Here is a 14979-nt window from a genome sequence, read left to right on the forward strand (position 1 = left end):
CCTGCATGCCACAGCTGGAGGGACCCACAACTAAAAGTGCACAACTATGTACTGGGGGGCTTTGGAAGGAAAAATAAAACCTTTGAAAAAAAAGACACAGAGTGGTAGGATGGGTTAAAGAACAAGACCCAACAACATGCTGCCTCCAGGAAACACATCTCAGTTCTAAAAACAAACATAGGGTCAGAGTGAGGGGGTGGAAGACAATACTCCAAGCTAATGGCAAACAAAAGAAAGCAGGTGTTGCCATACTTATATCAGACAAAGTAGACTTCAAGATAAAACAGGTAAAGAGAGACATAGAGGGGCAGTATTTAATGATAAAAGGGACTCTCCATCAAGAAGACATAAGACTTATAAATATATATGCACCCAACACAGCAGCACCAAAGTACATAAAGTAACAATTAACAAACCTAAAAGGAGATATTACCAACAACATAATAATAGTAGGGAACCTCAACACCTCACTTATTTCAATGGATAGATCATCAAGACAAAAAGTCAACAAAGAGATAGTGGAATTAAATGAAAAACTAGACCAGATGAACTTAATAGATGTATAGAGAGTACTCCATCCAAAAACAGCAGAGTATAGATTCTTCTCAAGTGCATATGGAACTTTCTCAAGGATAGACCATATATTGGGAAACAAGGCAAACCTCAATAAATTTAAGAAGATTGAAATCATATCTACTATCTTCTCTGAACATAATGCTATGAAACTAGAAACCAACTCCAAGAAAAAAGCTAGGAAAGGAAATAATATGTGGAGACTAAACAACATGCTACTGAACAATCAATAGGTTGCCAAAGAATAAAAGGATAAATAAAAAAATATTTGGAGACAAATGAGAATGAAAACACACCATGCCAACTCACATTGGATGCAGCAAAAGCAGTTCTAAGAGGGCAACATATAGCAATACAGGGCCATGTTAACAAAGAAGAAAAAGCTCAAATAAACAATCTTAAACTACACTTAACATAATTAGAAAAAGAAGAACAAACAAAGCCCAGACTCAGTAGAAGTGGGGGAATTGATAAAAATTAGAGCAGAAATAAATGAAATTGAAACAAAAAAGACTGTTAAAAGGATCAATGAAACAAGGAGCTGGTTCTTTGAGAAGATAAGCAAAATTGACAAACCCTTAGCCAGACTCACTAAGAAAAAAAAAGAGAGAAGGCTCAAATAAATAAAATTAGAAATGAAAGAGGAGAAATTACAATGGATACCAATGAAATACAAAAGATTATAAGAGAATATTATGAAAAACTATACGCCAACAAACTGGACAATCTAAAAGAAATGGATAAATTCTTAGCCTCTTAGAACCTTCCAAGACTGAATGAAGAAGAAAGAGAGAATCTGAATAGACCAATCACAAGTAAAGAGATTAAAACAGTTATCAAAAACCTCCCCAAAAATAAAAGTCTAGGACCAGATGGATTCTCAGGAGAATTCTACCAAACATTCTAAAAAGATTGATTACCCAGTCTTCTCAAACTATTCCAAAAAATTGAGGAATATGGAAATATTCCTAACACATTGTACAAGGCCAACATCACCCTGATACCAAAGCCAGATAGGGACAACACAAAGAAGGAAAATTACAAGCTAAGATTGCTGATGAACATAGATGAATAAATCCTCAACAAAATATTGGCAAACCAAGTACAGCAATAGATTAAAAAGATCATACACCATGATCAAGTGCGATTCGTACCAGAGACACAAGGATGGTTCAACATCTACAAATCCATCAACGTGATTCACCACACTAACAAAATGAGGAACAAAAAACCACATTATATCCTCCATAGATGCAGAGAAGACATTTGACAAGATCCAACATCCATTCATGATAAAACACCCTCAATAAAATGGGTATAGAAGGAAAGTACCACAACATGATAAACGCCATATATGACAAACCCACAGCCAACATCATACTCAATGGGAAAAAAATTGAAAGCCATCCCTCTGAGAACAGGAACAAGACAGGGGTGCCCACTCTCACCACTCTTATTCAACACAGTACTAGAGGTTTTGGTCAGAGCAATTAGGAAAGAAAAAAAAAATAAAAGGAATCTAGATAGGCACTGAAGAAGTGAAACTCTTGCTGTTTGCAGATGACATGATTTTATATATAGAAAACCCTAAAGAATCCATCGTAAAGCTGTAGAAATAATCAATAACTACATCAAAGGTCAACTTACAAAAGTAAGTAGCATTTCTATACTCAAATAATGAACTAACAGAACAAGAACTCAAGAATATAATTCCATTTACAATCGCAACAAAAAGCATAAAATATCTAAGAATAAATTTAACCATGGAGGTGAAAGACCTATATAAAGAAAACTATAAGCCATTACTGAAGGAAATTGATAATGGCATAAAGAAATGGAAAGATATTCCATGCACGTGGATTGGAAGAATAAACATAGTTAAAATGTCCATACTACCTAAAGCAGTCTTCAGATTCAATGCAATCCCAACCAGAATCCCAATGGCATTATTCACAGAAATAGAACAAAGAATTTTAAAATTCATCTGGGGCAACAAAAGACCCCAAATAGCCAAAGCAAGACTGAAAAACAAGAACAAAGCTGGTGGTATTGCAATCTCTGACTTCAAAATATATTATAAACCATAGTAAGCAAAACAGCATGGCACTGGAACAAGAACAGACAGACAGATCAATGGAACAGAACTGAAAGCCCAGAAATAAAACCACACATCTATGGACAACTAATCTTTGACAAAGGAGCCAAGAACATACGCTGGAGTAAGGAAAGACTCTTTAGTAAATGGTGCTGGGAAAACTGGACAGCCACATGCAAAAGAATGAAAAAGTAGACCATTATCTTTCCCCATACATAAAAATAGACTCAAAAGGGACCAAAGACTTTAAGGTAAGACCTGAAGCCATAAAACTTCTGGAAGAGAATATAGGCAGTACACTCTTTGATATCAGACTTAAAAGGATCTTTTTGAATACCATGTCTACTCAAACAAGGGAAATAAAAGAAAAAATAAACAAGTGGGACTTCATCAGACTAAAGAGCTTCTGGAAGGAAAAGGAAACCAAGGTCAAAATGGAAAAACAACCCACCAACTGAGAGAAAATATTTGCAAATCATAGATCTGATAAGGGGTTAACCTCTATAATATATAAAGAGCTCCCACAAATTAACTACAAAAAACAAACAACTCAGTCAAAAAGTGGGCAGAAGACACGAACAGACATTTTCCCAAAGAGACATACAGATCGCCAATAGGCACATGAAAAGATGCTCAACACTACTAATCACTGGGGAAACGTAAGTCAAAACTACACTTAGATACCATCTTACACCCATTAGAATGGCCAGAATCACCAAGACAAATAACAAATTTTGGAGAAGTTGTGGAGGAAAGGGAACACTCATCCACTGCTGGTGGGAATGCAAACTGGTGCAGCCACTATGGAAAACAGTACAAAGACTTCTCAAAAACTTAAAAATAGAAAACCATATAACGCAGCTATCTCACTACTGGGTATTTACCCAAAGAACTTGAAATCAACAATTCAAAGAGACTTATGCATCCCTATGTTCATTGCAGCGTTATTCACAATAGCCAAGACCTGGAAGCAACCTAAGTGCCCATCAACAGATGATTGGATAAAGAAGATGTAGTATATATACACGATGGAAGACTACTCAGCCGTAAAAAAGACAAAGTCATCCCATTTGCAACCACATGAATGAAGCTTGAGGACATGATGTTAAGTGAAATAAGCCAGACAGAGAAAGACAAACACCATATGATTTCACTTATATGTGGAATATAAACAAACTTACAAACAAAGAGAATAAATTAGTGGTTACCAGGGTAAGGGTGGGCAAAAGTGGTGAAGGGGCATACTTATATGGTGTATGACAAACAATAACGTACAACTGAAATCTCGCTATGTTATAAGCTATTATAACCACAATAAAAAAATATTTTAAAAAAGACCCAACAATATGCTGCCTCCAGGAAATGCATCTCAACTCCAAAGACAAACATAGGCTTAGATTGAAGGGATGGAAGACAATACTCCAAGCTAATGGTCAACTAAAGAAAGCAGGTGTTGCTATACTTTTATCAGACAAATCAAACTTCAAGTTAAAAAAGACAGTGAGAGACAAAGAGGGGCACTATATAATGATAAAAAGACATTTCACCAAGAGGACATAACACATATTAATATATATGCACCTAACACAGGGGCACCAAAGTACATGAAGCAATCATTAGTGGACCTAAAGGGAGAAATTAACAGCAACACAATAATAGTAGGGGACCCAATACCCCACTTACATCAGTGAACAGATCACCGAGACGAAAAGTCAACAAGGAAATAGTAGATTGAAATGAAACACTAGGTCAGATGGACTTAACAGATGTATATAGAACACGCCATCCAAAGACACCAGAATATACATTCTTCTCAAGTGCACATGGATTATTCTCAAAGATAGACCAGATGTTTGGAAACAAGGAAGCCTCAATACATTTAAGATGATTGAAATCATCCCAACCATCTTTTCTGACACAATGCTATGAAGCTAGAAATCGACCACAAGAACACAACTGGGAAATTCAGAAATAGGTTGAGACTAAACAACATGCTATTGAACAAACATCGGATCATTGAAGAAATCAAAGGGGAAATGAAAAAATACCTGGAGAAAAGTGAAAATGAAAATACAACATACCGGCTCCTATAGGATGCAGCAAAACCGGTTGTGAAAGGGAAATTCATAGCAATACAGGCCCACCTCAACAGGCAAGATAAATCTCAAATAAATAATCTTAAAATGCACCTAACAGAGCTAGAAGAAGAAACACAAACAAAGCCCAAAGTCAGCAGAAGGAGAGAAATGATAAAAATCAGAGCAGACACAAATGAAATAGACTTAAAAAACAGTAGAAAGGATTAATGGAACTAAGAGTTGGTTCTTTGAGAAGATAAACAAATTGACAAACCTTTAGCCAGACTCACCAAGAAACAAAGAGAGAAGTCTCAAACAAACAAAATTAGAAATGAAAGAGGAGAAATTAAAACAAATACTCCAGAAATACAAAGGATTTTAAGAGAACACTATGAAAAACTATACACCCACAAATTCGATAACCTAGAAGAAATGGATGAATTCCTAGACTCATACAACCTCCCAAAACTCAAGAAGAAATAACAATTTGAACAGACCAATCACAAGTACAGAGATTGAAACAGCAATCAAAAACCTCCCAAAAAACAAAATCCCAGGACCAGATGGCTTCTCTGGAGAATTCTGCCAAACAGTCAAAGAAGATTTAGTACCTATCCTTCTCAAACTATTCAGAAAAACTGAAGAAGACGGAATGCTTCCTAACACATTCTATGAGGCCAATATTACCCTGATACCAAAACCAGACAAGAACACCAAGAAGGAAAACTACAAGCCAATATCACTGGTGAACTATGATGCAAAAATCCTAACAAAATGAAGGCCAACTGAATACAGCAATATTTTAAAAGCATCATAGACCAAGATTAAGTGGGATTTATTCCAGGGACACAGGGATGGTTCCACATCCACAAATCAATCAATGTGATACACCACATTAACAAAATGAGGACTAAAAATCACATGATCATCTCAATAGATGCAGAGAAAGCATTTGACAAGATCTGATATCCATTTTTCAAAAAATCTCAATAAAATAGGTATGGAAGGAAAGTACCTCAACATAATAAAGGCCATATACAAGAAACCCACAGCCAACATCATACTTAATGGTGAAACACTGAAAGCCATCTCTGAGAACAGGAACAAGGCAAGGGTGCCCACTCTCACCACTCCTATTCAACATAGTCCTGGAGGTGTTGGCAAGAGCAATTAAGCAAGAAAATGAAATAAAAGGAATCCAATTTGGAAAGGAAGAAATGAAACTTTTGCTATTTACAGATGACATGGTTCTCTATATAGAAAACCCTAAAGAATCCACCAGAAAACCATTAGAAATAATGAACAACTACAGCAAAGTTTCAGGGTACAAAATCAATTTTAAAAAAATCAGTTGCATTCCTATATGTTAACAATAAACTAGCAGAAAGAGAAATCAAGACTACAACCCCATTTACAATTGCAAAAAAAGAATAAAATACCTAGAAATAAACCTAACCAAAGTGGTGAAAGACCTGTACACTGAAAACTATAAGACATTATTGAAATAAATTGAAGAAAACATAAAGAAATGGAAAGATATTCCATGCTCATGGGTCCAAAGAATAAACATAGTTAAAATGTCCATACTGCCTAAAGCAATCTACGGATTCAATGCAACACCAATCAGAACCCCAATGACATTTTTCACAGAAGTAGAACAAAGAATCCAAAAATTTATATGGAATAACAAAAGACTCCAACTAGCCAAAGCAATCCTGAGAAAAAAGAACAAAGATGGAGGCAACACAATCCCTGACTTCAAAACATACTACAAAGCTATAGTCATCAAAACAGCATGATACTGGCACAAACACAGGCACACAGATCGCTGGATCAGAATTGAAAGCCCAGAAATATAACCACACATCTATGGACAGTTAATCTTTGATAACAGAGCCAAGAACATACAATGGAGAAAGGAAAGTCTCTTCAATAAATTGTGCGGGGAAAACTGGACAGCCACATGAAAAAGAACGAAAGTAGACCATTATCTTGCACCATACACAAAAATTAACTCTAAATGGATTAAAGATTTGAATGCAAGACCTGAAATCATAAAACATCTAGAAGAAAATATAGGCTGTACAGTCTTGGACATTGGTCTTAGCAATGACTTTTCAGGTACCATGTCTACTCAGGCAAGGGAAACAAAAGAGAAAGTTAACAAATGGGACTACATCAGACTAAAAAGCTTCTGCAAAGCAAAGGAAACCATGAACAAAATGGAAAAGACAACCCACCAACTGGGAGAAAATATTTGTAAATCATTTATCAGACAAGCGGTTGATCTCCAAAATATATAAAGAACTCATACAATTCAACAACAACAAAAAAACCAAACAACCTGATCAAAAAATGAGCAGGGGACATGAACACATTTTTCCAAGGAAGATATACAGATGGCCAACAGACATATGAAATGATGCTCAACATCACTATTAGGGAAACGCAAATCAAAGCAACAATAAGATATCACCTTACACGGGTCAAAATGGTTATAATTACCGAGAAAAAAACCAACAAATGTTGAAGAGAATGTGGAGAAAAGGGAACACTCATACACTGCTGCTGGGAATGCAAAATGGTGCAGCCACTACGGAGAACAGCATGGAGACTCCTCGAAAAATTAAAAACAGAAATACCATACAATCCAGCTATCCCACTACTGAGTATTTATCCAAAGAACTTGAAATCAATGATCCAAAGAGATTTATGCACCCCTATGTTCATTGCAGCATTATTCACAATAGCCACGTGAATAGCATGTGGAAGCTACCCAAGTTCTCTTCTACAGATGAATGGATAAAGAAGATGTGGTGTATATATATACAATGGAATACTACTCAGCCATAAAAAAGACAAAATTGTCCCATTTGAAACAACATGGATGGACCTTGAGGGTATGATGTTAAGTGAAATAAGCCAGACAGAGAAAGATAAATACCGAATGAGTTCACTCATGTGTGGAACATAACAAATTCATGGGTAAAGAGATCAGATTAGTGGTTACCAGAGGAGAAGGGGGTTGGGTGGGTGGTGAGTGAAGGGGATAAAGAGGCACATATGTATGGTGATGCATAAAAATTAGACTACTGGGGGTGATCGAGATGAAGTGTATTCACGAATAAATAAACAATAATGTACACCTGAAATTACACAATGGTATAAACCACTATAATCTCAATAAAATTACTTTAAAAAAAGATACCCAGGAAAAAATTTTTTAAAAATAAAATACAATAAAAATTGGTTATTGCTATTACTTTCTTTGTGAGGTTTATAAATGCCTTTATGCAAAGTAGGATCTCAATAAATGATAGCTATTATTATCATTATTAATCGCTTCCTTGTATGACAATTATTTTTGATATATAACTCTCCCAAGGTACAGTATAGAGATGTGATTTAGAAAATGGGATCTTGAGTCTGAGTTCCTAGAATAGAATTTTGCTCCACCAGTTACTATCTGTGTGACCTTGATGAAGTTATTTAATGTCTCTTAGCATAGATAGCTCACCTCAACAATAGGGTTAGTAAATACTCCCTACCTTGTAAGACTGTCAAGTAATTGAATGAGATGAGGTATATAAATTTTGTGTGTGAATCTCATGACATACAGTAGACACTTGTTAAAAGTGACCTTCCATTTTTAGGTCACAATAAATCTGTCTTGTTTGGCTATCATTTATCGAATTTCCCTTAAACTAGCATAGTCATCAAGGATGGAATTCTGATCATTATGAATGCAACAGGTCTGTTACCTGTTTTGACCACTGTGCAGCACTTCTAATTAATGGACATAACAGTGTCTCTCTCTTTCAGAGACTGCCTGCCGGGTGGATTCTTCCAAGAAGAGGGAAAACACACAGACTACATGGATAAGAGGAGGGAAAAAAGTCACAATACCATTCAAACAAAATAAAAACTGTGTGTGTTCGTGTGTGATCATGTGTACATGCTTAAAAATGGGGACATATTGTATTAAAAATCAGTGGAATTCATTGCAAAAAATGTGATTGATAGATTGAATAAAAAATACTCAAAACTCCTATAACTGAAATCATACTAAAAATTGAAAGGCAAATTTAAGGTTTGAAAATAAATGTTTACATTCATCATGATAGAAAAAGCTTCAGTGTTATTAATGTCTGGAAAATTCTAATCAATTAAAGAGAGAAAAAATCACTGAGGGCCAATTTAGTTTGGGCATGTGGGTGGAAAAGGCTTCTCTGCAATATGAACGTTTTAGCTGTGAGAGGAAGGATGATTAATTGTTATCCAGGGGAAATAAGGTAGGGTAAACATTTTGGGCTGAGGGAACAGAATTCACGGTTGCCCTATGGGTCACTGAGCTTGAGAATGGAAGGATCCGAGAGGCTAGTGAGATGGAGAACAGAGAGTGTGGGTCAGGAAGACAGAGTGGGGAAGGCCCAAAAGTCCAGCATCCTGTACTATTCCTTGAGGTGCCTCTCACATTGGTAATTTTATGTTTATTTGTGGGTCAGAGGATGTGAGTATTTTGCTTACGCTTTTCTTTCCTGGGACTTACATGGTGCCTCGCACATAGTAAGTGCTCCACACATACAGGTGTTAGATGTATAATAAAGATTGAGAACAAAAGCATCAACTATGACACAAAAAAGAAATCTTCAAGCTCACAAATGCCTTAATATAGACACAAAATTGAATAGTAAACTTAAATCAAATGCATTCACATTTATTTAAGAGAATAATACATCATGAATAAGTAATACCTATTCTAGGAATGGGAAGCTGGTTTAATACTGTGATGTTTGTTAACACAATTCATGACAAAATTGGCGAATGAAGAGAAATGATATCCATAATCACAATAGAAAATGCATTTGAGAAACTGTAACAGCCATTACCGTTGTTAGCAGCCAGGACAGAATCTCTTGCTAAATGAAGACATTAAGGACAATGTCTTAACCCAATAAAAATGGGTTGTTTTACAACTACAGCCAACAGGAGATTCTACATTAAGGCACTAGAATATTTGTGTTAAATTCATGAACAGACTGAGGCTATCTGCTCCGACTTCAATCATTCAATTGTCTCCTGAACATTTAAAGAGACTGGTAAGATGAGAAAAGGAAATTTGGTCTAAGTACTGAACACCAGAAACAATAATATTATTTGTAGGTGATATTAGGGAAACTAACAAGACAACAACAGAAATAAATACAGAACTAGTAATTGCTATGAGTGAGCTGAATCTGCATTAAAATAGTTAGGGAATATAACGGAAAAATACAATCCCATGAGGAATAAAATAGACAGTACCTGGTGCATAATAGATCTCCAGTGAGTGGTTAGAGAATAAATGATTGGACACAGGAAATCCAACAGGAGCCTAAAGTTATGGCAAAGAGTAGAGAAGAGGTGGAAACTTTCTGGAAAATAACTCTTATTGAGGAGAGGCTCTAGATTCCACAGAGAGAGAAGAAAACAGAACAAGACCTGGAAAAGACTGGGTTCAGTAGAAACTAAAGTACTTCAAACTACCAGAATTCAATCTTCCTACACTAAATAAATATAGGACTGTCCCAGTCTCATTACTCTAGAGGTGAAGCTCAGTACCCACTTACTCTCCTCTTTTTCTTCTTACTCCACCAGCCCTCACTGGACACACTGACACTCTCTGATGGTTATCAGTGAAGTTTTTGTTCTCTGAGGTCTGTCCCTGGGAAGCCTAATTGGGTTTCACCTAGGCAGGGATCAGGGGATTATAGGAAAAATGACAACAGGAACATGTTCTTATTATCTCAAGGGTTGAATTCTCAGAACTCCTCCTTAAATAAATGGTTCTATTGACATTTTTCTTTCCAAAAAAAATCAGATCCCTTGGGGTATAAAGACAAGAGAATGGAAAATGTTCAGCCTATGTTGTGTCTCTTTAGGCAACAGGGGGAAAGAAGAAAGTATTTTCACTAAGAAAAATTTCCTCTTTCTTTTGTTTGACCTAAATATGACAAGGTGTCCCGTAAGGAACATTTAATTTCTATAGGAACCAAATCCAAATACCAACTGTCTGTGACATTCTTCCTTTGAAGAATCTTTGGAGATTTCATGATTGCTTGGTATCCACAGTGTCATGGAGGCAAAGAGGTCCTTTTTGAAGAAAAGCTGAGTGGTTAGTAGTTTTGGTTTTGTCGAAAGGACTAAACAAACGAGCGCTGAAAAATATCCCTTGACATTTGCTAGTGACATGGAAGCTTTCATTGATATTAGGGAGGGCTACATTTATTATTTGTAAATAGAGGAGCAGGGGCAGAAATAATCCAGGTAGAGTGGGTCACAGTCAGTATTGAGGCAACATAGGTGGCAAATATAAATCACCTATAAAATTTGTAAGGGAAGGGGAGGACAGAGGTGAAACATAGCCTAGAGGGAGTATCAGGTATGCTTAGTTAAAACAAATTCTTTAATGGAAGATGCGGGAACATGGTAAATTTCAAAGAGAATAATCATATTTATTGTAGGCCTTTGAATATACAGGCCATTGTAGCTACATAATTCACAGGATGCACTATATACCCTAAATCAATGACAATCATAATGTGTTCCTTCTCCAGTTTATAGAATTCATGGATCTAGAAATCAAGGGATAGAAGCAGAAGTGTCTGCACCTAGCATCACTCCCAGAGAGCCAGTTGGGGAGTTTGTGCTTCAGGTCTTCATAACTCTGGCCTCTGCATAATTTGAGGTCTTGACCCCTAAAAGGGATAAAACTTTCAGAGACACGGTGAAAGACCCATTAAACTTCAAGCTATGCTGCTGCCTGACATGCCAGGTCCTTCATGCCAAGAAGATGAGACAACATTCCGGCAGGTGTAACTGACCTTGGTCCTTAATGTCATTGTGTGACCATGGTAATTGGTATGCACTGGAACCAATTACTGCTGTGCTCACTCAGTAGCTGGGAGCAGCCCAGGAACAACCTCATTGGAAACACAGTGATGGATGCAAATTGCAGTTGGTCAGTTATGCTCCCACAGCAAAATATCTGAGTGGTGTGACCTTAGGTGATACAGGTTCTTTTAGCTGAGGGCAATTCTCAAAGAGGGCTGAACGCTGAGGGCAGTCAGATGGCTGTACTCCCTGCTTCTTCTGAATTAAGAATAAGCCCTTACTTCAGAAGGGAGAAGTGGGCAACACAGCACAGGATTCACTATAGTCTATCCATAGCCATTTGGATTGTGAGCTTTCAACAACATATACAGTATCCCATGAAGCCTTATTTGTGATGCATGAGGATCTGGAGTTGGGAAGGACACTCCTTAGGTGGTGAGAGCTAAACTGAGAACTGAAGGATCACAAGTAAGACTCAGCCAAGCACAATCCTGTGCTCCTGATCTGCTTCATTGTAAACTCAATTCTCTCTCCCAATACTGCCCTTAAGACAGAACACCAGACGACACATGCCCCTGCCAAGTGGATAATATTACTGGGGTGTTTCACAGGCACAACAAACTGAACCTTTACAAGAACAAACTCAACATTTTTTCCTTCATTCCCATTTTCCTTCCTACCTTCCTCCTAAACACGTTATATCAGAAAGAGTAACAGTATTGACAACATCGACAGATCCACAGATGGAATTGCCCTAGATGGTTAAGTAACAATAACATTATGTTAAGATGTGCTTCCTAATTAGACTTTACGTTTTTGTTAGCACTTATCACAGTCTCTATTTTTACTATTTATTTATATATTAGTTTATTTTATTTCTCCCAAAGAATGTAAGCTCTATGAAACTTGGGCCTTTATTTTGTTTCAAACTTCATACCAGTACCTGGAAGATATCAAGTAATAAATATTTAAGGCATGAATCAGTCAACCACACCAATGCTAATACTAGAATTAGAAATCAACTTGGCAGTGCAGATATGTTTCCAATTTGCTCTCTCTCTCAGTCTCTGCCTAATAGCAAACATCATCTACACAAACTGAACATTTGTAATCGTTAGAAATTTGTACAATGAATTTCTTCTCATTTCTTCCATTAATCCACATGTTAATTTCAGAATGTCTTGTTTTCATATACATTTTACTGACATCTAAAATTTAGGTAATTTGCCTGTTTTAATTTGCCTGATTAAAGCAAAAACCCAGACCTAAGCGTAGTGTAAATAATGGAATAGAAAAGGAAACAAGAAGTATGGTTTAGATAGCATGTTTCCCACATGATTATTAAATGGGAACAGCTGCATGAGGGTATATTAAACACAACTTGGCCACTATTATGGACTGAGTGGTGGCGCCCCTATATTCATATGTTTAAACCCTAACCCCCAGTACATCAGAATGTGACTGTATTTGGAGAAAGTGTCTTTAAAGAGGTAATTAAGCTAAAATGGGGTCATTAGGGTGGGCCCTAATGCAACCTGACTGATATCTTTATAAGAAGAGGTGATAGGTCACACAGAGAGACACCAGGGGCATTCGTGCACAGACACATTGACCATGTGAAGAGGCAGCAAGACAGCCAAAGAGAGAGGCTTCAGAGGAAACCAAGCCTGCTGGTTGCTTGTTATATAAAAATATCATGAACAACCTGTCAGTCACTAGGGAACTCCTTAGATAAACGAGGGAACATTTGTACGATGTAATACTGTGCAGCCAAATAAAAGCAAGATGTATGGTTAATCTACACACAAACACAAACACACAGACACAAAGAACTCTAGCTAATAAATTCAGCAAGGTCGCAGGGTACAATACCAACACAGAAAAATCAATGTGTTTTTAATAGACAACAATGAACAACCTGAAAAGGGAATCCTAAAAACTCCACTTACAATTGCATCATAAAGAATAAAATACCTAGGGTATATTTAACCAAGGAGGTAAAAGACTTGTATACTGAGAACTACAAAACTCTGCTGAAAAAAGTTACAGAGGACCTAAATAAAACAAGGATGAGATACAACTACACGCCAATTAGAAAGAAAGTATTATACGACTTCATTTATGTGAAAAGTCTAGAAAATGAAAACACAAATCTATGAAGACAGAAAGTAGGTCTGTGGCAGCTTAGACATTAAGGGAGTAGGAAAATGGGAGTATGACAGCCAAAGGGTACTTTTGGACTGATGCAAAGGTTCTAAAATTGTGATGGTTGCACCACTATGTGAACATATTCAAAAACATTGAATGGATAGTTTTAAAAGGGTAAATTGTATGGCATGCAAATTATATCTCAGTATAGCTGTTGCAGAAAACAAACAAAAGAGAAAATCATGATAGTGTCTACACCATTGCGAGCATAAAACATTTAATGTTTCTGAAGCACCTAGAGCATAAGATGCAACAACCTTTTGCTACCATTATATTTTTACTTCTGAATGTTAAAACAATATAAAACTATTGTAATCTAAAGAGTATGATATGGGCATAAGTAAATATTACTGGCACATAATAGTTTAGAAATTGATACAGGGATATATACGAATTTATTGTTTAATAAAGGCGAAATTTCAAATCAGTAGGTCAAGCATAGTTTATCAATAAAGCATATTACAACAAGTGGTCATCTTTCTGGAGGAAAAAAGAAACTGGATCCACTACCCCACACCACATGCCAAAATACATTCTTTGAGGAATAAAGACTAAAATGTCACTAAAAATAATACATTTAGAAGAAAACTAGGAACTCTGAATGTAATCTACAGTTTGAAGAGAATTTTTAAAACAAGCCAGGAAACCCAGAATATTTTTTAAAAAAGAGTATTTTAGCTACACAAAAATTAAACATTTTGTACAGCAACAGATGAAACATTCTCAAAGCAAAACAGTTATCAATTCAATAGATGCATAAAACACATTTACTAGTGCACATGAATAATTCTTGGTAAAATGTGTTGGCAAATCAGGATTTTAAAAGACTTTTATTAACTTCCCTAGGGCCACCCACTGAAAACCACAGCAAATATTATCACTGGAGAAACTTTAGAACCATTCCTGAATAAGTGAGGAATGCCTGGTATCAGCGCTATTTCACACTTTAATATGGGAGGCCCTGGACCATATGGTAAGATCAAAAAAATAAAAAACAAAACTACATATTTGAAGAAGACATAAAGTTACAGAAATAGGCCGTTATATTCAAAACACAAAGAAAGCAATGACTAGAGTTTAGCATGGTGTAGTGGACAGATTTTTGGGACCCCTCTCCCTGGTCTAACAGGCAAATCTAGCAAGCAAACTGCA

At 36.3% G+C, this 14979-nt stretch overlaps 1 protein-coding gene across 10 annotated transcripts in view; it reads right to left on the minus strand.

Annotated features, from left to right (window-relative positions):
* LOC103563604 (olfactory receptor 7D4-like) overlaps positions 1–14979 on the minus strand; it is a 63990-nt gene that overhangs the window by 41047 nt on the left and 7964 nt on the right. The window lies entirely within an intron of this gene.

The sequence above is a fragment of the Equus przewalskii genome, chromosome 6 (genome assembly GCF_037783145.1).
Source record: "Equus przewalskii isolate Varuska chromosome 6, EquPr2, whole genome shotgun sequence".
NCBI lineage: Eukaryota > Metazoa > Chordata > Mammalia > Perissodactyla > Equidae > Equus > Equus przewalskii.